This window comes from Crinia signifera, chromosome 3, assembly GCF_055691185.1.
Source record: "Crinia signifera chromosome 3, ASM5569118v1, whole genome shotgun sequence".
NCBI lineage: Eukaryota > Metazoa > Chordata > Amphibia > Anura > Myobatrachidae > Crinia > Crinia signifera.
Window position 1 is genome coordinate 107,971,515 of NC_139219.1, and position 18,800 is coordinate 107,990,314.

Genomic DNA, 18,800 nt, shown 5'->3' on the forward strand with positions numbered 1-18,800 from the left:
AATTCTCGCCTGCCATGAGGGAGGCATGGATCTGAAAAGGGAATAAACACCACCCAATGTTGTGCTCAAAGCAAATGACTCTTAGATTTGGAGTCTTATTCGCTATTGACTCAGATAGCTAGGCTTTTTTACAGTGTTATGGCATCATGGCAAGGCAAGGATTGCCCTTCAATTTATAAAACCAAAGCAAGGTTTCCACATTTAGTAGATCCTGAGATTCCTGCTTGGTTTCACACACTGATGTACACCTCTTTTAAGTTTCAAATAAAACACGTTTGGTTGTGTAGTGACAGAGATCTCGCCTGTAGAATTCTGGGAAAAAACACCGCCCAACGTGGGGCTCGAACCCACGACCCTGAGATTAAGAGTCTCACGCTCTACCGACTGAGCTAGCCAGGCTTGGTTACTGTTGTGTGACAAAAAGGCCACTCAAGCCAAGGAGTGCCCTACAAGCTATTAAAGTAGATCTAGGCTACCACATTCAGTACACTGAGATGCATGCTTGGTTTCACAAATTGAGGAAAATGGGTAAGTAACCGTGAAGTAAAATGTGAAACATTGGTTGTTCAGTGGTAGAATTCTCGCCTGCCACGCGTGAGGCCCGGGTTCGATTCCCGGCCAATGCAGTACTCAAGTTTTACTGAAATTATGGTATATTTTGTTAAAGAGTGGCTGGCTCTTTGCATTTTGGTGGTGCAGGTATAGAATTCCACATACAATAAATTAATGGTAGAATCTTGTGGTTTAGTGGTAGAATTCCCACCTGCCAAGAGAGAGGTCTGGATCTGAAAAGGGAATAAACACCAAACAAATGTTGTACTAAAAGCATATGACTCTTAGCTTGGGAGTTTTATTTCTATTGACTAAGCTGGCCAGGCTTTGTTACAGTGTTGTAGCATCAAGGCAAGGCAACGCTTGCTCTTCAATCTACACTATTAAACCAAAGCAAAGTTTCCACATTCAGTAGATCCTGATATTCCTGCATGGTTTCACCCACTGATGTACACCTGAAAAAGCTATATATTTTGTTAAAGAGTGCCTGGCTCTTTGCATTTTGGTGGTGCAGGTATAGAATTTAACATACAATGATTTAGTGGTAGAATCTTGTGGTTTAGTGGTAGAATTCTCGCCTGCCATGAGGGAGGCATGGATCTGAAAAGGGAATAAACACCACCCAATGTTGTGCTCAAAGCAAATGACTCTTAGATTTGGAGTCTTATTCGCTATTGACTCAGATAGCTAGGCTTTTTTACAGTGTTATGGCATCATGGCAAGGCAAGGATTGCCCTTCAATTTATAAAACCAAAGCAAGGTTTCCACATTTAGTAGATCCTGAGATTCCTGCTTGGTTTCACACACTGATGTACACCTCTTTTAAGTTTCAAATAAAACACGTTTGGTTGTGTAGTGACAGAGATCTCGCCTGTAGAATTCTGGGAAAAAACACCGCCCAACGTGGGGCTCGAACCCACGACCCTGAGATTAAGAGTCTCATGCTCTACCGACTGAGCTAGCCAGGCTTGGTTACTGTGATGTGACAAAAAGGCCACTCAAGCCAAGGAGTGCCCTACAAGCTATTAAAGTAGATCTAGGCTACCACATTCAGTACACTGAGATGCATGCTTGGTTTCACACATTGAGGAAAATGGGTAAGTAACCTTGAAGTAAAATGTGAATCATTGGTTGTTCAGTGGTAGAATTCTCGCCTGCCACGCGGGAGGCCCGGGCTCGATTCCCGGCCAATGCAGTACTCAAGTTTTACTGAAATTATGGTATATTTTGTTAAAGAGTGGCTGGCTCTTTGCATTTTGGTGGTGCAGGTATAGAATTCCACATACAATAAATTAATGGTAGAATCTTGTGGTTTAGTGGTAGAATTCCCACCTGCCAAGAGAGAGGTCTGGATCTGAAAAGGGAATAAACACCAAACAAATGTTGTACTAAAAGCATATGACTCTTAGCTTGGGAGTTTTATTTCTATTGACTAAGCTGGCCAGGCTTTGTTACAGTGTTGTAGCATCAAGGCAAGGCAACGCTTGCTCTTCAATCTACACTATTAAACCAAAGCAAAGTTTCCACATTCAGTAGATCCTGATATTCCTGCATGGTTTCACCCACTGATGTACACCTGAAACAGTGATATATTTTGTTAAAGAGTGCCTGGCTCTTTGCATTTTGGTGGTGCAGGTATAGAATTTAACATACAATGATTTAGTGGTAGAATCTTGTGGTTTAGTGGTAGAATTCTCGCCTGCCATGAGGGAGGCATGGATCTGAAAAGGGAATAAACACCACCCAATGTTGTGCTCAAAGCAAATGACTCTTAGATTTGGAGTCTTATTCGCTATTGACTCAGATAGCTAGGCTTTTTTACAGTGTTATGGCATCATGGCAAGGCAAGGATTGCCCTTCAATTTATAAAACCAAAGCAAGGTTTCCACATTTAGTAGATCCTGAGATTCCTGCTTGGTTTCACGCACTGATGTACACCTCTTTTAAATTTCAAATAAAACACGTTTGGTTGTGTAGTGACAGAGATCTCGCCTGTAGAATTCTGGGAAAAAACACCACCCAACGTGGGGCTCGAACCCACGACCATGAGATTAAGAGTCTCATGCTCTACCGACTGAGCTAGCCAGGCTTGGTTACTGTGATGTGACAAAAAGGCCACTCAAGCCAAGGAGTGCCCTACAAGCTATTAAAGTAGATCTAGGCTACCACATTCAGTACACTGAGATGCATGCTTGGTTTCACACATTGAGGAAAATGGGTAAGTAACCTTGAAGTAAAACGTGAAGCATTGGTTGTTCAGGGGTAGAATTCTCGCCTGCCACGCGGGAGGCCCGGGTTCGATTCCCGGCCAATGCAGTACTCAAGTTTTACTGAAATTATGGTATATTTTGTTAAAGAGTGGCTGGCTCTTTGCATTTTGGTGGTGCAGGTATAGAATTCCACATACAATAAATTAATGGTAGAATCTTGTGGTTTAGTGGTAGAATTCCCACCTGCCAAGAGAGAGGTCTGGATCTGAAAAGGGAATAAACACCAAACAAATGTTGTACTAAAAGCATATGACTCTTAGCTTGGGAGTTTTATTTCTATTGACTAAGCTGGCCAGGCTTTGTTACAGTGTTGTAGCATCAAGGCAAGGCAACGCTTGCTCTTCAATCTACACTACTAAACCGAAGCAAAGTTTCCACATTCAGTAGATCCTGATATTCCTGCATGGTTTCACCCACTGATGTACACCTGAAACAGCGATATATTTTGTTAAAGAGTGCATGGCTCTTTGCATTTTGGTGGTGCAGGTATAGAATTTAACATACAATGATTTAGTGGTAGAATCTTGTGGTTTAGTGGTAGAATTCTTGCCTGCCATGAGGGAGGCATGGATCTGAAAAGGGAATAAACACCACCCAATGTTGTGCTCATGGCAAATGACTCTTAGATTTGGAGTCTTATTCGCTATTGACTCAGATAGCTAGGCTTTTTTACAGTGTTATGGCATCATGGCAAGGCAAGGATTGCCCTTCAATTTATAAAACCAAAGCAAGGTTTCCACATTTAGTAGATCCTGAGATTCCTGCTTGGTTTCACACACTGATGTACACCTCTTTTAAGTTTCAAATAAAACACGTTTGGTTGTGTAGTGACAGAGATCTCGCCTGTAGAATTCTGGGAAAAAACACCGCCCAACGTGGGGCTCGAACCCACGACCCTGAGATTAAGAGTCTCATGCTCTACCGACTGAGCTAGCCAGGCTTGGTTACTGTTGTGTGACAAAAAGGCCACTCAAGCCAAGGAGTGCAATACAAGCTATTAAAGTAGATCTAGGCTACCACATTCAGTACACTGAGATGCATGCTTGGTTTCACAAATTGAGGAAAATGGGTAAGTAACCGTGAAGTAAAATGTGAAGCATTGGTTGTTCAGTGGTAGAATTCTCGCCTGCCACGCGGGAGGCCCGGGTTCGATTCCCGGCCAATGCAGTACTCAAGTTTTACTGAAATTATGGTATATTTTGTTAAAGAGTGTCTGGCTCTTTGCTTTTTGGTGGTGCAGGTATAGAATTCCACATACAATAAATTAATGGTAGAATCTTGTGGTTTAGTGGTAGAATTCCCACCTGCCAAGAGAGAGGTCTGGATCTGAAAAGGGAATAAACACCAAACAAATGTTGTACTAAAAGCATATGACTCTTAGCTTGGGAGTTTTATTTCTATTGACTAAGCTGGCCAGGCTTTGTTACAGTGTTGTAGCATCAAGGCAAGGCAACGCTTGCTCTTCAATCTACACTACTAAACCGAAGCAAAGTTTCCACATTCAGTAGATCCTGATATTCCTGCATGGTTTCACCCACTGATGTACACCTGAAACAGCGATATATTTTGTTAAAGAGTGCATGGCTCTTTGCATTTTGGTGGTGCAGGTATAGAATTTAACATACAATGATTTAGTGGTAGAATCTTGTGGTTTAGTGGTAGAATTCTCGCCTGCCATGAGGGAGGCATGGATCTGAAAAGGGAATAAACACCACCCAATGTTGTGCTCAAAGCAAATGACTCTTAGATTTGGAGTCTTATTCGCTATTGACTCAGATAGCTAGGCTTTTTTACAGTGTTATGGCATCATGGCAAGGCAAGGATTGCCCTTCAATTTATAAAACCAAAGCAAGGTTTCCACATTTAGTAGATCCTGAGATTCCTGCTTGGTTTCACACACTGATGTACACCTCTTTTAAGTTTCAAATAAAACACGTTTGGTTGTGTAGTGACAGAGATCTCGCCTGTAGAATTCTGGGAAAAAACACCGCCCAACGTGGGGCTCGAACCCACGACCCTGAGATTAAGAGTCTCATGCTCTACCGACTGAGCTAGCCAGGCTTGGTTACTGTTGTGTGACAAAAAGGCCACTCAAGCCAAGGAGTGCAATACAAGCTATTAAAGTAGATCTAGGCTACCACATTCAGTACACTGAGATGCATGCTTGGTTTCACAAATTGAGGAAAATGGGTAAGTAACCGTGAAGTAAAATGTGAAGCATTGGTTGTTCAGTGGTAGAATTCTCGCCTGCCACGCGGGAGGCCCGGGTTCGATTCCCGGCCAATGCAGTACTCAAGTTTTACTGAAATTATGGTATATTTTGTTAAAGAGTGTCTGGCTCTTTGCTTTTTGGTGGTGCAGGTATAGAATTCCACATACAATAAATTAATGGTAGAATCTTGTGGTTTAGTGGTAGAATTCCCACCTGCCAAGAGAGAGGTCTGGATCTGAAAAGGGAATAAACACCAAACAAATGTTGTACTAAAAGCATATGACTCTTAGCTTGGGAGTTTTATTTCTATTGACTAAGCTGGCCAGGCTTTGTTACAGTGTTGTAGCATCAAGGCAAGGCAACGCTTGCTCTTCAATCTACACTATTAAACCAAAGCAAAGTTTCCACATTCAGTAGATCCTGATATTCCTGCATGGTTTCACCCACTGATGTACACCTGAAACAGCGATATATTTTGTTAAAGAGTGCCTGGCTCTTTGCATTTTGGTGGTGCAGGTATAGAATTCAACATACAATGATTTAGTGGTAGAATCTTGTGGTTTAGTGGTAGAATTCTCGCCTGCCATGAGGGAGGCATGGATCTGAAAAGGGAATAAACACCACCCAATGTTGTGCTCAAAGCAAATGACTCTTAGATTTGGAGTCTTATTCGCTATTGACTCAGATAGCTAGGCTTTTTTACAGTGTTATGGCATCATGGCAAGGCAAGGATTGCCCTGCAATTTATAAAACCAAAGCAAGGTTTCCACATTTAGTAGATCCTGAGATTCCTGCTTGGTTTCACACACTGATGTACACCTCTTTTAAGTTTCAAATAAAACACGTTTGGTTGTGTAGTGACAGAGATCTCGCCTGTAGAATTCTGGGAAAAAACACCGCCCAACGTGGGGCTCGAACCCACGACCCTGAGATTAAGAGTCTCATGCTCTACCGACTGAGCTAGCCAGGCTTGGTTACAGTGATGTGACAAAAAGGCCACTCAAGCCAAGTAGTGCCCTACAAGCTATTAAAGTAGATCTAGGCTACCACATTCAGTACACTGAGATGCATGCTTGGTTTCACAAATTGAGGAAAATGGGTAAGTAACCGTGAAGTAAAATGTGAAACATTGGTTGTTCAGTGGTAGAATTCTCGCCTGCCACGCGGGAGGCCCGGGTTCGATTCCCGGCCAATGCAGTACTTAAGTTTTACTGAAATTATGGTATATTTTGTTAAAGAGTGTCTGGCTCTTTGCTTTTTGGTGGTGCAGGTATAGAATTCCACATACAATAAATTAATGGTAGAATCTTGTGGTTTAGTGGTAGAATTCCCACCTGCCAAGAGAGAGGTCTGGATCTGAAAAGGGAATAAACACCAAACAAATGTTGTACTAAAAGCATATGACTCTTAGCTTGGGAGTTTTATTTCTATTGACTAAGCTGGCCAGGCTTTGTTACAGTGTTGTAGCATCAAGGCAAGGCAACGCTTGCTCTTCAATCTACACTATTAAACCAAAGCAAAGTTTCCACATTCAGTAGATCCTGATATTCCAGCATGGTTTCACCCACTGATGTACACCTGAAACAGCGATATATTTTGTTAAAGAGTGCCTGGCTCTTTGCATTTTGGTGGTGCAGGTATAGAATTTAACATACAATGATTTAGTGGTAGAATCTTGTGGTTTAGTGGTAGAATTCTCGCCTGCCATGAGGGAGGCATGGATCTGAAAAGGGAATAAACACCACCCAATGTTGTGCTCAAAGCAAATGACTCTTAGATTTGGAGTCTTATTCGCTATTGACTCAGATAGCTAGGCTTTTTTACAGTGTTATGGCATCATGGCAAGGCAAGGATTGCCCTTCAATTTATAAAACCAAAGCAAGGTTTCCACATTTAGTAGATCCTGAGATTCCTGCTTGGTTTCACACACTGATGTACACCTCTTTTAAGTTTCAAATAAAACACGTTTGGTTGTGTAGTGACAGAGATCTCGCCTGTAGAATTCTGGGAAAAAACACCGCCCAACGTGGGGCTCGAACCCACGACCCTGAGATTAAGAGTCTCACGCTCTACCGACTGAGCTAGCCAGGCTTGGTTACTGTTGTGTGACAAAAAGGCCACTCAAGCCAAGGAGTGCCCTACAAGCTATTAAAGTAGATCTAGGCTACCACATTCAGTACACTGAGATGCATGCTTGGTTTCACAAATTGAGGAAAATGGGTAAGTAACCGTGAAGTAAAATGTGAAACATTGGTTGTTCAGTGGTAGAATTCTCGCCTGCCACGCGGGAGGCCCGGGTTCGATTCCCGGCCAATGCAGTACTTAAGTTTTACTGAAATTATGGTATATTTTGTTAAAGAGTGTCTGGCTCTTTGCTTTTTGGTGGTGCAGGTATAGACTTCCACATACAATAAATTAATGGTAGAATCTTGTGGTTTAGTGGTAGAATTCCCACCTGCCAAGAGAGAGGTCTGGATCTGAAAAGGGAATAAACACCAAACAAATGTTGTACTAAAAGCATATGACTCTTAGCTTGGGAGTTTTATTTCTATTGACTAAGCTGGCCAGGCTTTGTTACAGTGTTGTAGCATCAAGGCAAGGCAACGCTTGCTCTTCAATCTACACTATTAAACCAAAGCAAAGTTTCCACATTCAGTAGATCCTGATATTCCTGCATGGTTTCACCCACTGATGTACACCTGAAACAGCGATATATTTTGTTAAAGAGTGCCTGGCTCTTTGCATTTTGGTGGTGCAGGTATAGAATTTAACATACAATGATTTAGTGGTAGAATCTTGTGGTTTAGTGGTAGAATTCTCGCCTGCCATGAGGGAGGCATGGATCTGAAAAGGGAATAAACACCACCCAATGTTGTGCTCAAAGCAAATGACTCTTAGATTTGGAGTCTTATTCGCTATTGACTCAGATAGCTAGGCTTTTTTACAGTGTTATGGCATCATGGCAAGGCAAGGATTGCCCTTCAATTTATAAAACCAAAGCAAGGTTTCCACATTTAGTAGATCCTGAGATTCCTGCTTGGTTTCACACACTGATGTACACCTCTTTTAAGTTTCAAATAAAACACGTTTGGTTGTGTAGTGACAGAGATCTCGCCTGTAGAATTCTGGGAAAAAACACCGCTCGAACCCACGACCCTGAGATTAAGAGTCTCATGCTCTACCGACTGAGCTAGCCAGGCTTGGTTACTGTGATGTGACAAAAAGGCCACTCAAGCCAAGGAGTGCCCTACAAGCTATTAAAGTAGATCTAGGCTACCACATTCAGTACACTGAGATGCATGCTTGGTTTCACACATTGAGGAAAATGGGTAAGTAACCTTGAAGTAAAATGTGAATCATTGGTTGTTCAGTGGTAGAATTCTCGCCTGCCACGCGGGAGGCCCGGGCTCGATTCCCGGCCAATGCAGTACTCAAGTTTTACTGAAATTATGGTATATTTTGTTAAAGAGTGGCTGGCTCTTTGCATTTTGGTGGTGCAGGTATAGAATTCCACATACAATAAATTAATGGTAGAATCTTGTGGTTTAGTGGTAGAATTCCCACCTGCCAAGAGAGAGGTCTGGATCTGAAAAGGGAATAAACACTAAACAAATGTTGTACTAAAAGCATATGACTCTTAGCTTGGGAGTTTTATTTCTATTGACTAAGCTGGCCAGGCTTTGTTACAGTGTTGTAGCATCAAGGCAAGGCAACGCTTGCTCTTCAATCTACACTATTAAACCAAAGCAAAGTTTCCACATTCAGTAGATCCTGATATTCCTGCATGGTTTCACCCACTGATGTACACCTGAAACAGTGATATATTTTGTTAAAGAGTGCCTGGCTCTTTGCATTTTGGTGGTGCAGGTATAGAATTTAACATACAATGATTTAGTGGTAGAATCTTGTGGTTTAGTGGTAGAATTCTCGCCTGCCATGAGGGAGGCATGGATCTGAAAAGGGAATAAACACCACCCAATGTTGTGCTCAAAGCAAATGACTCTTAGATTTGGAGTCTTATTCGCTATTGACTCAGATAGCTAGGCTTTTTTACAGTGTTATGGCATCATGGCAAGGCAAGGATTGCCCTTCAATTTATAAAACCAAAGCAAGGTTTCCACATTTAGTAGATCCTGAGATTCCTGCTTGGTTTCACGCACTGATGTACACCTCTTTTAAGTTTCAAATAAAACACGTTTGGTTGTGTAGTGACAGAGATCTCGCCTGTAGAATTCTGGGAAAAAACACCACCCAACGTGGGGCTCGAACCCACGACCATGAGATTAAGAGTCTCATGCTCTACCGACTGAGCTAGCCAGGCTTGGTTACTGTGATGTGACAAAAAGGCCACTCAAGCCAAGGAGTGCAATACAAGCTATTAAAGTAGATCTAGGCAACCACATTCAGTACACTGAGATGCATGCTTGGTTTCACAAATTGAGGAAAATGGGTAAGTAACCGTGAAGTAAAATGTGAAGCATTGGTTGTTCAGTGGTAGAATTCTCGCCTGCCACGCGGGAGGCCCGGGTTCGATTCCCGGCCAATGCAGTACTCAAGTTTTACTGAAATTATGGTATATTTTGTTAAAGAGTGTCTGGCTCTTTGCTTTTTGGTGGTGCAGGTATAGAATTCCACATACAATAAATTAATGGTAGAATCTTGTGGTTTAGTGGTAGAATTCCCACCTGCCAAGAGAGAGGTCTGGATCTGAAAAGGGAATAAACACCAAACAAATGTTGTACTAAAAGCATATGACTCTTAGCTTGGGAGTTTTATTTCTATTGACTAAGCTGGCCAGGCTTTGTTACAGTGTTGTAGCATCAAGGCAAGGCAACGCTTGCTCTTCAATCTACACTATTAAACCAAAGCAAAGTTTCCACATTCAGTAGATCCTGATATTCCAGCATGGTTTCACCCACTGATGTACACCTGAAACAGCGATATATTTTGTTAAAGAGTGCCTGGCTCTTTGCATTTTGGTGGTGCAGGTATAGAATTTAACATACAATGATTTAGTGGTAGAATCTTGTGGTTTAGTGGTAGAATTCTCGCCTGCCATGAGGGAGGCATGGATCTGAAAAGGGAATAAACACCACCCAATGTTGTGCTCAAAGCAAATGACTCTTAGATTTGGAGTCTTATTCGCTATTGACTCAGATAGCTAGGCTTTTTTACAGTGTTATGGCATCATGGCAAGGCAAGGATTGCCCTTCAATTTATAAAACCAAAGCAAGGTTTCCACATTTAGTAGATCCTGAGATTCCTGCTTGGTTTCACACACTGATGTACACCTCTTTTAAGTTTCAAATAAAACCCGTTTGGTTGTGTAGTGACAGAGATCTCGCCTGTAGAATTCTGGGAAAAAACACCGCCCAACGTGGGGCTCGAACCCACGACCCTGAGTCTCATGCTCTACTGACTGAGCTAGCCAGGCTTGGTTACTGTTGTGTGACAAAAAGGCCACTCAAGCCAAGGAGTGCCCTACAAGCTATTAAAGTAGATCTAGGCTACCACATTCAGTACACTGAGATGCATGCTTTTTTCACAAATTGAGGAAAATGGGTAAGTAACCGTGAAGTAAAATGTGAAGCATTGGTTGTTCAGTGGTAGAATTCTCGCCTGCCACGCGGGAAGCCCGGGTTCGATTCCCGGCCAATGCAGTACTCAAGTTTTACTGAAATTATGGTATATTTTGTTAAAGAGTGTCTGGCTCTTTGCTTTTTGGTGGTGCAGGTATAGACTTCCACATACAATAAATTAATGGTAGAATCTTGTGGTTTAGTGGTAGAATTCCCACCTGCCAAGAGAGAGGTCTGGATCTGAAAAGGGAATAAACACCAAACAAATGTTGTACTAAAAGCATATGACTCTTAGCTTGGGAGTTTTATTTCTATTGACTAAGCTGGCCAGGCTTTGTTACAGTGTTGAAGCATCAAGGCAAGGCAACGCTTGCTCTTCAATCTACACTATTAAACCAAAGCAAAGTTTCCACATTCAGTAGATCCTGATATTCCTGCATGGTTTCACCCACTGATGTACACCTGAAACAGCAATATATTTTGTTAAAGAGTGCCTGGCTCTTTGCATTTTGGTGGTGCAGGTATAGAATTCAACATACAATGATTTAGTGGTAGAATCTTGTAGTTTAGTGGTAGAATTCTCGCCTGCTATGAGGGAGGCATGGATCTGAAAAGGGAATAAACACCACCCAATGTTGTGCTCAAAGCAAATGACTCTTAGATTTGGAGTCTTATTCGCTATTGACTCAGATAACTAGGCTTTTTTACAGTGTTATGGCATCATGGCAAGGCAAGGATTGCCCTTCAATCTATAAAACCAAAGCTAGGTTTCCACATTTAGTAGATCCTGAGATTCCTGCTTGGTTTCACACACTGATGTACACCTCTTTTAAGTTTCAAATAAAACACGTTTGGTTGTGTAGTGACAGAGATCTCGCCTGTAGAATTCTGGGAAAAAACACCGGCCAACGTGGGGCTCGAACCCACGACCCTGAGATTAAGAGTCTCATGCTCTACCGACTGAGCTAGCCAGGCTTGGTTACTGTTGTGTGACAAAAAGGCCACTCAAGCCAAGGAGTGCCCTACAAGCTATTAAAGTAGATCTAGGTTACCACATTCAGTACACTGAGATGCATGCTTGGTTTCACAAATTGAGGAAAATGGGTAAGTAACCGTGAAGTAAAATGTGAAGCATTGGTTGTTCAGTGGTAGAATTCTCGCCTGCCACGCGGGAGGCCCGGGTTCGATTCCCGGCCAATGCAGTACTCAAGTTTTACTGAAATTATGGTATATTTTGTTAAAGAGTGTCTGGCTCTTTGCTTTTTGGTGGTGCAGGTATAGAATTCCACATACAATAAATTAATGTTAGAATCTTGTGGTTTAGTGGTAGAATTCCCACCTGCCAAGAGAGAGGTCTGGATCTGAAAAGGGAATAAACACCAAACAAATGTTGTACTAAAAGCATATGACTCTTAGCTTGGGAGTTTTATTTCTATTGACTAAGCTGGCCAGGCTTTGTTACAGTGTTGTAGCATCAAGGCAAGGCAACGCTTGCTCTTCAATCTACACTATTAAACCAAAGCAAAGTTTCCACATTCAGTAGATCCTGATATTCCTGCATGGTTTCACCCACTGATGTACACCTGAAACAGCGATATATTTTGTTAAAGAGTGCATGGCTCTTTGCATTTTGGTGGTGCAGGTATAGAATTCAACATACAATGATTTAGTGGTAGAATCTTGTGGTTTAGTGGTAGAATTCTCGCCTGCCATGAGGGAGGCATGGATCTGAAAAGGGAATAAACACCACCCAATGTTGTGCTCAAAGCAAATGACTCTTAGATTTGGAGTCTTATTCGCTATTGACTCAGATAGCTAGGCTTTTTTACAGTGTTATGGCATCATGGCAAGGCAAGGATTGCCCTTCAATTTATAAAACCAAAGCAAGGTTTCCACATTTAGTAGATCCTGAGATTCCTGCTTGGTTTCACACACTGATGTACACCTCTTTTAAGTTTCAAATAAAACACGTTTGGTTGTGTAGTGACAGAGATCTCGCCTGTAGAATTCTGGGAAAAAACACCGCCCAACGTGGGGCTCGAACCCACGACCCTGAGATTAAGAGTCTCATGCTCTACCGACTGAGCTAGCCAGGCTTGGTTACTGTGATGTGACAAAAAGGCCACTCAAGCCAAGGAGTGCCCTACAAGCTATTAAAGTAGATCTAGGCTACCACATTCAGTACACTGAGATGCATGCTTTTTTCACACATTGAGGAAAATGGGTAAGTAACCGTGAAGTAAAATGTGAAGCATTGGTTGTTCAGTGGTAGAATTCTCGCCTGCCACGCGGGAGGCCCGGGTTCGATTCCCGGCCAATGCAGTACTCAAGTTTTACTGAAATTATGGTATATTTTGTTAAAGAGTGTCTGGCTCTTTGCATTTTGGTGGTGCAGGTATAGAATTCCACATACAATAAATTAATGGTAGAATCTTGTGGTTTAGTGGTAGAATTCCCACCTGCCAAGAGAGAGGTCTGGATCTGAAAAGGGAATAAACACCAAACAAATGTTGTACTAAAAGCATATGACTCTTAGCTTGGGAGTTTTATTTCTATTGACTAAGCTGGCCAGGCTTTGTTACAGTGTTGTAGCATCAAGGCAAGGCAACGCTTGCTCTTCAATCTACACTATTAAACCAAAGCAAAGTTTCCACATTCAGTAGATCCTGATATTCCTGCATGGTTTCACCCACTGATGTACACCTGAAACAGCGATATATTTTGTTAAAGAGTGCCTGGCTCTTTGCATTTTGGTGGTGCAGGTATAGAATTTAACATACAATGATTTAGTGGTAGAATCTTGTGGTTTAGTGGTAGAATTCTCGCCTGCCATGAGGGAGGCATGGATCTGAAAAGGGAATAAACACCACCCAATGTTGTGCTCAAAGCAAATGACTCTTAGATTTGGAGTCTTATTCGCTATTGACTCAGATAGCTAGGCTTTTTTACAGTGTTATGGCATCATGGCAAGGCAAGGATTGCCCTTCAATTTATAAAACCAAAGCAAGGTTTCCACATTTAGTAGATCCTGAGATTCCTGCTTGGTTTCACACACTGATGTACACCTCTTTTAAGTTTCAAATAAAACACGTTTGGTTGTGTAGTGACAGAGATCTCGCCTGTAGAATTCTGGGAAAAAACACCGCCCAACGTGGGGCTCGAACCCACGACCCTGAGATTAAGAGCCTCATGCTCTACCGACTGAGCTAGACAGGCTTGGTTACTGTGATGTGACAAAAAGGCCACTCAAGCCAAGGAGTGCAATACAAGCTATTAAAGTAGATCTAGGCTACCACATTCAGTACACTGAGATGCATGCTTGGTTTCACACATTGAGGAAAATGGGTAAGTAACCGTGAAGTAAAATGTGAAGCATTGGTTGTTCAGTGGTAGAATTCTCGCCTGCCACGCGGGAGGCCCGGGTTCGATTCCCGGCCAATGCAGTATTTAAGTTTTACTGAAATTATGGTATATTTTGTTAAAGAGTGCCTGGCTCTTTGCATTTTGGTGGTGCAGGTATAGAATTCCACATACAATAAATTAATGGTAGAATCTTGTGGTTTAGTGGAAGAATTCCCACCTGCCAAGAGAGAGGTCTGGATCTGAAAAGGGAATAAACACCAAACAAATGTTGTACTAAAAGCATATGACTCTTAGCTTGGGAGTTTTATTTCTATTGACTAAGCTGGCCAGGCTTTGTTACAGTGTTGTAGCATCAAGGCAAGGCAACGCTTGCTCTTCAATCTACACTATTAAACCAAAGCAAAGTTTCCACATTCAGTAGATCCTGATATTCCTGCATGGTTTCACCCACTGATGTACACCTGAAACAGCAATATATTTTGTTAAAGAGTGCCTGGCTCTTTGCATTTTGGTGGTGCAGGTATAGAATTCAACATACAATGATTTAGTGGTAGAATCTTGTAGTTTAGTGGTAGAATTCTCGCCTGCTATGAGGTAGGCATGGATCTGAAAAGGGAATAAACACCACCCAATGTTGTGCTCAAAGCAAATGACTCTTAGATTTGGAGTCTTATTCGCTATTGACTCAGATAACTAGGCTTTTTTACAGTGTTATGGCATCATGGCAAGGCAAGGATTGCCCTTCAATCTATAAAACCAAAGCTAGGTTTCCACATTTAGTAGATCCTGAGATTCCTGCTTGGTTTCACACACTGATGTACACCTCTTTTAAGTTTCAAATAAAACACGTTTGGTTGTGTAGTGACAGAGATCTCGCCTGTAGAATTCTGGGAAAAAACAACGGCCAACGTGGGGCTCGAACCCACGACCCTGAGATTAAGAGTCTCATGCTCTACCGACTGAGCTAGCCAGGCTTGGTTACTGTTGTGTGACAAAAAGGCCACTCAAGCCAAGGAGTGCCCTACAAGCTATTAAAGTAGATCTAGGCTACCACATTCAGTACACTGAGATGCATGCTTGGTTTCACAAATTGAGGAAAATGGGTAAGTAACCGTGAAGTAAAATGTGAAGCATTGGTTGTTCAGTGGTAGAATTCTCGCCTGCCATGCGGGAGGCCCGGGTTCGATTCCCGGCCAATGCAGTACTCAAGTTTTACTGAAATTATGGTATATTTTGTTAAAGAGTGTCTGGCTCTTTGCTTTTTGGTGGTGCAGGTATAGAATTCCACATACAATAAATTAATGTTAGAATCTTGTGGTTTAGTGGTAGAATTCCCACCTGCCAAGAGAGAGGTCTGGATCTGAAAAGGGAATAAACACCAAACAAATGTTGTACTAAAAGCATATGACTCTTAGCTTGGGAGTTTTATTTCTATTGACTAAGCTGGCCAGGCTTTGTTACAGTGTTGTAGCATCAAGGCAAGGCAACGCTTGCTCTTCAATCTACACTATTAAACCAAAGCAAAGTTTCCACATTCAGTAGATCCTGATATTCCTGCATGGTTTCACCTACAGATGTACACCTGAAACAGCGATATATTTTGTTAAAGAGTGCATGGCTCTTTGCATTTTGGTGGTGCAGGTATAGAATTCAACATACAATGATTTAGTGGTAGAATCTTGTGGTTTAGTGGTAGAATTCTCGCCTGCCATGAGGGAGGCATGGATCTGAAAAGGGAATAAACACCACCCAATGTTGTGCTCAAAGCAAATGACTCTTAGATTTGGAGTCTTATTCGCTATTGACTCAGATAGCTAGGCTTTTTTACAGTGTTATGGCATCATGGCAAGGCAAGGATTGCCCTTCAATTTATAAAACCAAAGCAAGGTTTCCACATTTAGTAGATCCTGAGATTCCTGCTTGGTTTCACACACTGATGTACACCTCTTTTAAGTTTCAAATAAAACACGTTTGGTTGTGTAGTGACAGAGATCTCGCCTGTAGAATTCTGGGAAAAAACACCGCCCAACGTGGGGCTCGAACCCACGACCCTGAGATTAAGAGTCTCATGCTCTACCGACTGAGCTAGCCAGGCTTGGTTACTGTGATGTGACAAAAAGGCCACTCAAGCCAAGGAGTGCCCTACAAGCTATTAAAGTAGATCTAGGCTACCACATTCAGTACACTGAGATGCATGCTTGGTTTCACACATTGAGGAAAATGGGTAAGTAACCGTGAAGTAAAATGTGAAGCATTGGTTGTTCAGTGGTAGAATTCTCGCCTGCCACGCGGGAGGCCCGGGTTCGATTCCCGGCCAATGCAGTACTCAAGTTTTACTGAAATTATGGTATATTTTGTTAAAGAGTGTCTGGCTCTTTGCATTTTGGTGGTGCAGGTATAGAATTCCACATACAATAAATTAATGGTAGAATCTTGTGGTTTAGTGGTAGAATTCCCACCTGCCAAGAGAGAGGTCTGGATCTGAAAAGGGAATAAACACCAAACAAATGTTGTACTAAAAGCATATGACTCTTAGCTTGGGAGTTTTATTTCTATTGACTAAGCTGGCCAGGCTTTGTTACAGTGTTGTAGCATCAAGGCAAGGCAACGCTTGCTCTTCAATCTACACTATTAAACCAAAGCAAAGTTTCCACATTCAGTAGATCCTGATATTCCTGCATGGTTTCACCCACTGATGTACACCTGAAACAGCGATATATTTTGTTAAAGAGTGCCTGGCTCTTTGCATTTTGGTGGTGCAGGTATAGAATTTAACATACAATGATTTAGTGGTAGAATCTTGTGGTTTAGTGGTAGAATTCTCGCCTGCCATGAGGGAGGCATGGATCTGAAAAGGGAATAAACACCACCCAATGTTGTGCTCAAAGCAAATGACTCTTAGATTTGGAGTCTTATTCGCTATTGACTCAGATAGCTAGGCTTTTTTACAGTGTTATGGCATCATGGCAAGGCAAGGATTGCCCTTCAATTTATAAAACCAAAGCAAGGTTTCCACATTTAGTAGATCCTGAGATTCCTGCTTGGTTTCACACACTGATGTACACCTCTTTTAAGTTTCAAATAAAACACGTTTGGTTGTGTAGTGACAGAGATCTCGCCTGTAGAATTCTGGGAAAAAACACCGCCCAACGTGGGGCTCGAACCCACGACCCTGAGATTAAGAGTCTCATGCTCTACCGACTGAGCTAGACAGGCTTGGTTACTGTGATGTGACAAAAAGGCCACTCAAGCCAAGGAGTGCAATACAAGCTATTAAAGTAGATCTAGGCTACCACATTCAGTACACTGAGATGCATGCTTGGTTTCACACATTGAGGAAAATGGGTAATTAACCGTGAAGTAAAATGTGAAGCATTGGTTGTTCAGTGGTAGAATTCTCGCCTGCCACGCGGGAGGCCCGGGTTCGATTCCCGGCCAATGCAGTACTCAAGTTTTACTGAAATTATGGTATATTTTGTTAAAGAGTGTCTGGCTCTTTGCATTTTGGTGGTGCAGGTATAGAATTGCACATACAATAAATTAATGGTAGAATCTTGTGGTTTAGTGGTAGAATTCCCACCTGCCAAGAGAGAGGTCTGGATCTGAAAAGGGAATAAACACCAAACAAATGTTGTACTAAAAGCATATGACTCTTAGCTTGGGAGTTTTATTTCTATTGACTAAGCTGGCCAGGCTTTGTTACAGTGTTGTAGCATCAAGGCAAGGCAACGCTTGCTCTTCAATCTACACTATTAAACCAAAGCAAAGTTTCCACATTCAGTAGATCCTGATATTCCTGCATGGTTTCACCCACTGATGTACACCTGAAACAGCGATATATTTTGTTAAAGAGTGCCTGGCTCTTTGCATTTTGGTGGTGCAGGTATAGAATTTAACATACAATGATTTAGTGGTAGAATCTTGTGGTTTAGTGGTAGAATTCTCGCCTGCCATGAGGGAGGCATGGATCTGAAAAGGGAATAAACACCACCCAATGTTGTGCTCAAAGCAAATGACTCTTAGATTTGGAGTCTTATTCGCTATTGACTCAGATAGCTAGGCTTTTTTACAGTGTTATGGCATCATGGCAAGGCAAGGATTGCCCTTCAATTTATAAAACCAAAGCAAGGTTTCCACATTTAGTAGATCCTGAGATTCCTGCTTGGTTTCACACACTGATGTACACCTCTTTTAAGTTTCAAATAAAACACGTTTGGTTGTGTAGTGACAGAGATCTCGCCTGTAGAATTCTGGGAAAAAAACACCGCCCAACGTGGGGCTCGAACCCACGACCCTGAGATTAAGAGTCTCATGCTCTACCGACTGAGCTAGCCAGGCTTGGTTACTGTGATGTGACGAAAAGGCCACTCAAGCCAAGGAGTGCCCTACAAGCTATTAAAGTAGATCTAGGCTACCACATTCAGTACACTGAGATGCATGCTTGGTTTCACACATTGAGGAAAATGGGTAAGTAACCGTGAAGTAAAATGTGAAGCATTGGTTGTTCAGTGGTAGAATTCTCGCCTGCCACGCGGGAGGCCCGGGTTCGATTCCCGGCCAATGCAGTACTCAAGTTTTACTGAAATTATGGTATATTTTGTTAAAGAGTGTCTGGCTCTTTGCATTTTGGTGGTGCAGGTATAGAATTGCACATACAATAAATTAATGGTAGAATCTTGTGGTTTAGTGGTAGAATTCCCACCTGCCAAGAGAGAGGTCTGGATCTGAAAAGGGAATAAACACCAAACAAATGTTGTACTAAAAGCATATGACTCTTAGCTTGGGAGTTTTATTTCTATTGACTAAGCTGGCCAGGCTTTGTTA

The 18,800-nt window shown here is 42.1% G+C and overlaps 18 non-coding genes across 18 annotated transcripts; 9 read left to right on the forward strand and 9 right to left on the reverse strand.

Annotated features, from left to right (window-relative positions):
• Positions 1-326: 326 nt before the first annotated feature.
• Positions 327-399, reverse strand: TRNAK-CUU (transfer RNA lysine (anticodon CUU)). The gene has a single exon. It is a non-coding gene; the product is annotated as a tRNA-Lys (tRNA).
• A 1,048-nt stretch (positions 400-1,447) lies between these two features.
• On the reverse strand, positions 1,448-1,520 carry TRNAK-CUU (transfer RNA lysine (anticodon CUU)). The gene has a single exon. It is a non-coding gene; the product is annotated as a tRNA-Lys (tRNA).
• Positions 1,521-3,689: 2,169 nt separating this feature from the next.
• On the reverse strand, positions 3,690-3,762 carry TRNAK-CUU (transfer RNA lysine (anticodon CUU)). Its single transcript has one exon. It is a non-coding gene; the product is annotated as a tRNA-Lys (tRNA).
• Positions 3,763-3,918: 156 nt separating this feature from the next.
• On the forward strand, positions 3,919-3,989 carry TRNAG-GCC (transfer RNA glycine (anticodon GCC)). The gene has a single exon. It is a non-coding gene; the product is annotated as a tRNA-Gly (tRNA).
• Positions 3,990-4,810: 821 nt separating this feature from the next.
• Positions 4,811-4,883, reverse strand: TRNAK-CUU (transfer RNA lysine (anticodon CUU)). The gene has a single exon. It is a non-coding gene; the product is annotated as a tRNA-Lys (tRNA).
• A 156-nt stretch (positions 4,884-5,039) lies between these two features.
• Positions 5,040-5,110, forward strand: TRNAG-GCC (transfer RNA glycine (anticodon GCC)). The gene has a single exon. It is a non-coding gene; the product is annotated as a tRNA-Gly (tRNA).
• Positions 5,111-5,931: 821 nt separating this feature from the next.
• On the reverse strand, positions 5,932-6,004 carry TRNAK-CUU (transfer RNA lysine (anticodon CUU)). The gene has a single exon. It is a non-coding gene; the product is annotated as a tRNA-Lys (tRNA).
• A 1,048-nt stretch (positions 6,005-7,052) lies between these two features.
• TRNAK-CUU (transfer RNA lysine (anticodon CUU)) lies at positions 7,053-7,125 on the reverse strand. Its single transcript has one exon. It is a non-coding gene; the product is annotated as a tRNA-Lys (tRNA).
• A 2,386-nt stretch (positions 7,126-9,511) lies between these two features.
• On the forward strand, positions 9,512-9,582 carry TRNAG-GCC (transfer RNA glycine (anticodon GCC)). The gene has a single exon. It is a non-coding gene; the product is annotated as a tRNA-Gly (tRNA).
• Positions 9,583-11,744: 2,162 nt separating this feature from the next.
• TRNAG-GCC (transfer RNA glycine (anticodon GCC)) lies at positions 11,745-11,815 on the forward strand. The gene has a single exon. It is a non-coding gene; the product is annotated as a tRNA-Gly (tRNA).
• Positions 11,816-12,636: 821 nt separating this feature from the next.
• On the reverse strand, positions 12,637-12,709 carry TRNAK-CUU (transfer RNA lysine (anticodon CUU)). The gene has a single exon. It is a non-coding gene; the product is annotated as a tRNA-Lys (tRNA).
• A 155-nt stretch (positions 12,710-12,864) lies between these two features.
• On the forward strand, positions 12,865-12,935 carry TRNAG-GCC (transfer RNA glycine (anticodon GCC)). Its single transcript has one exon. It is a non-coding gene; the product is annotated as a tRNA-Gly (tRNA).
• Positions 12,936-13,985: 1,050 nt separating this feature from the next.
• TRNAG-GCC (transfer RNA glycine (anticodon GCC)) lies at positions 13,986-14,056 on the forward strand. Its single transcript has one exon. It is a non-coding gene; the product is annotated as a tRNA-Gly (tRNA).
• Positions 14,057-15,998: 1,942 nt separating this feature from the next.
• TRNAK-CUU (transfer RNA lysine (anticodon CUU)) lies at positions 15,999-16,071 on the reverse strand. The gene has a single exon. It is a non-coding gene; the product is annotated as a tRNA-Lys (tRNA).
• A 156-nt stretch (positions 16,072-16,227) lies between these two features.
• On the forward strand, positions 16,228-16,298 carry TRNAG-GCC (transfer RNA glycine (anticodon GCC)). The gene has a single exon. It is a non-coding gene; the product is annotated as a tRNA-Gly (tRNA).
• A 1,050-nt stretch (positions 16,299-17,348) lies between these two features.
• TRNAG-GCC (transfer RNA glycine (anticodon GCC)) lies at positions 17,349-17,419 on the forward strand. The gene has a single exon. It is a non-coding gene; the product is annotated as a tRNA-Gly (tRNA).
• Positions 17,420-18,241: 822 nt separating this feature from the next.
• Positions 18,242-18,314, reverse strand: TRNAK-CUU (transfer RNA lysine (anticodon CUU)). The gene has a single exon. It is a non-coding gene; the product is annotated as a tRNA-Lys (tRNA).
• Positions 18,315-18,470: 156 nt separating this feature from the next.
• Positions 18,471-18,541, forward strand: TRNAG-GCC (transfer RNA glycine (anticodon GCC)). The gene has a single exon. It is a non-coding gene; the product is annotated as a tRNA-Gly (tRNA).
• Positions 18,542-18,800: the final 259 nt, after the last annotated feature.